The sequence below is a fragment of the Arvicola amphibius genome, chromosome 12, assembly GCF_903992535.2.
Source record: "Arvicola amphibius chromosome 12, mArvAmp1.2, whole genome shotgun sequence".
Taxonomy (NCBI): domain Eukaryota; kingdom Metazoa; phylum Chordata; class Mammalia; order Rodentia; family Cricetidae; genus Arvicola; species Arvicola amphibius.
In genome coordinates, this window is record NC_052058.2 from 123,176,561 (window position 1) to 123,180,188 (window position 3,628).

Genomic DNA, 3,628 nt, shown 5'->3' on the forward strand with positions numbered 1-3,628 from the left:
TTCTGTTGCACATTTTGGAAGTTTCTCGTTTGTGCTTCCTGGTTGCTTTGGTAATTTTACTCTCCTTCTCAGATCTTTGATGGGGTTGAAGATTAGATAATGGTAGCTACCTTCTAGATTATTTAGACTTCCCAAAGTAGAGTGATTAGAAAAATTCTTCGTTATATACTTCTCGCCTGATATTGTTTACTTTTTGTAATTTTATATGATCTGTTCCCATTGTATATAGTTGTATTTGGTTTCTGAATCTGTCTTATTTAGACAAAAGGGGGAGATGTTGGGGCAGCTGGCCCAATCCCTGCGTTCAGGGGCGTGGCTGCTCCAGCGGGGTAGCATTCCCCTTAAATAGGATTGGGGAGCCGGAAGGCGGCCCGCTCTTTGCGCTGCCCCGCGCTCACCTTCGGCTCCGCTGGACCCTTGGTTCTGTAAGTTCCCTTATCTCCCCTTGTATTAAAATTGAGTAATTATAAAAGGACTATTTTTGGTTATTTCCAATCTTCGCCGCATCATTGAAGCACTCTTTCTTAGCTGTGCCATTGCCCACCTCAACAAGAGCATGCAGTAATGTCTTTGGGAAGATGCCTTGTAGTTTAAAATATCACGTATCAGCAACTTTGGCCAGCTGTGTTTCTGATATACCTTCAGTGGAGCGCTCTAAAAACCCACATGTGGACTGGAGATGCCACTTGGTAGCGTGCCTACTTGGAAACAGGAAGCGCTGGATTCATCTCAGCATGTGGACCCACTGAATTCAGTGTTCTTACAGAGAGTCTTGCGCTGTGGACATCTACCCAATGGTCACTGAAATAGCTTGGATGGGCTGATGAAATGAACACTCTAATAAACAAGGCTGCAGGAACCAAAGGAAGTGGGCTGTGAAGTGGTTTAGTCTACAGAGTGTTTGCCTAGCTTGCACAAAGCCTTGGGGACAATACCCACCACTGCATAAACTGAGCATACAGTGTACATCCATAATCTCAGCACTCCAGGAGGTAGAGCCAGGAGAATCAGAAGTTCAAAGCATCCTTGGTTGTCACTTAGTTATCGAGGCAAGCTTATCTATAAATCAATCAATAAACATTTCAAAAATAAAACACAATTCTATGTATGCTAATGCATTCCTGTAATCTCAACATTCAGGAGTGTGGCTGTGAGTTTGATGCCAGCCTGAGCTATGTAACTTTGTTTCAAAAGAGCAAATGTCCATTCGCTAATGCCAGTCTCTTTCTCATGCTTGGCATTAGGTATCATTTTGAACCACATGAGAGAGCATCAGAAGTGCATCAGTGTTTCCCATTGGCTGAAATTAGCTTTGCCGCTCCCCTCCCCTCCCCTCCCTTCACCCTATGGCACCTAGATCAAGTCCCTCACCTGACAGTGCTAGACAAGTACACGCGAGATAAGCTCTTGGCCTCTGGGTTATACCCGTAGCCATTCTTTCCTTGGTGCACGTTGCTAGAAGCTGTGAAATACCTGCTCGGTGTTGGGAAGATGTTACTGACAGTTGCTGTTTGCCTCAATGCTGGGCACATCTGTCATGTCAGCCCAGTACTTGGGAAAACACTTTGGACATGTAGTCAGTTTCTGCTGCCCTTAACTGTGCTCTGTGGCTGCTCATAGGGAATCCTGTTGTCTCAGGACCAAGCGTAAGGTGGCTTTGTGTAGTAGAGTCCAGTCTAGTAAAGCAGTTAATGCTCATACATGAGAGAGAAGGTCAGGCCGTTCCTCAGACATCAGCGTTGGCCTCACCCAGGCCATTTGCTTTATTTCTCTGTCTACGGAAGGACACCGGAATGCATTACAAACATTTTTTTCTAGATGGATGGAGATAAAGACAAATTGGAGCACTGGACTGAGCTCCCAAGGTCCTAATGAGGAGCAGAATGAGGGAGAACATGAACAAGGAAGTCAGGTCCGTGAGGGGTGCGTTCACCCACTGTGACGGTGGGACAGATCTAATGGGAGCTCACCAAGGCCAGTTGGAATGGGACTGATGGAGCATGTGATCAAACCGGACTCTTTGAATGTGGCTGACAGTGGAGGCTAGGAAGCCAAGGACAATGGCACTGGGCTTTGATTGTACTGCATGGACGGGCTCTGTGTGAGCCTTGTCAGTTTGGATGCTCACCTTCCTGGACCTGGGGGGAGTTGGGAGGACCTTGGACTTCCCATAGTGTAGGGAACCCTGACTGCTCTTTGGCCTGGAGAGGGAGGGAGTGGGGGTGTGGGTGGAGGGGAGGGGAGGGAAGTGGAAGGAGGGAAGGAGATGCTTTCTTACATTTATTTATTTACTTATTTGTTGTATGTGTGTGTCAGCCTTTTTCCACTGAACCATCTTGCCAGCCATCCCCTGATTTTCTTTGGTCATTTAAATGTCAGTTTTGTAAGTTATAATCTGTTCTCACCCCATTTCCTAGAGGTGCTTTTCCTTCTCCTCTTGAGGGTGAATGTACAATTGAGGTGGCACTGGGAATAACAAAGAAGAAAACCACTGCTATGTTTAAAGGAGAGACGATCATGGGGAGAAACCACTGTTTTCTCAGAACCCCATCCACACGGTTGTTGTGTTGTGTTTCTCAATTGTGCGGATGGCCCCAGAGCCTGTGCGGTCTCAGCAAGCCCTCCACCATTGAGCTTCATTTCCTCAGCCTCACAGGACTGCTGGGGAGATGATATCAAAGAACGTTCTGTAGGTGCCATTTTGCCACAAGCTGCTTCTCAAGGCTCGGGTCCTTTTGTTTAGACCAAAGCAAGCTTTCTGAATTGTGACTGCTTGTTCCTGATTTTTAAGGACTTTATTACAATGACTGTTTTAAGCAAGCACGTGATTGATGCCCTGGGAACAGATCCGCATTTCAGAGAAAAGCTCCAGAGAGTGACATAGAGAAAACAAGGCTGAGCAGAGTTCAACAATGGGCATGACAGACACTCAGCTAAGTACTGGAAAAACAAGAGGGACCCATATTCCTTACAGATGTAAGTAGGGCAGCTCCCCAGCACAGTGTTTATTCTAGTGTGTGACCCTGCTGACCCCTTTCTGGAGCAGAGGCTTGCGGCTGGAGAGTCACAGAAGCATGCTGATTGGCCTCGCTGGCTGGATCCTGGCTGAGAGCCCAGATCTCTGGCAGGCCCTTTGTACTCACTTCCCCACTCCCAGCATCCAAGACTCACGTGTGCTCTGCTCTCCGGAAGACCTCAAGACACCCCTCTTCCTTTGCCCTTTCTTTCAGTTTCCTGTGAAGATAAGCAAAGTCAAGAGAATCACCGTCTTTTCCCAACCACTCGTCCAGTGATTCTGTCTTTGCCTGCTCGTTTTACCTTGTGACTGATGACTAGGTAATCATGGCCAGGGCTCCTGCTGAAGGTCCTCTCTTCCATATGCACGGAGTCCTGGTCTCTCTCCTTTTCAAGGACATTCTGCCTGTTGTTGAGCCCCTTTATCTCTGAGGTCCAGCTTCATCTCTCTCCTGGGTCCCTCCCATTAGAGCATAGACAGTTTCCTCTCTTCTAACCTGGGAAGCAAACCCAGCCTTCAGCCAATGCTGAGTCTTCAAGAGTCAGGCTGTTTCCAGAGTCCTGTCCTTCCCTTTCTGTTTGTCTCCATCTTTCATTTTCTCCATAAGCTGTG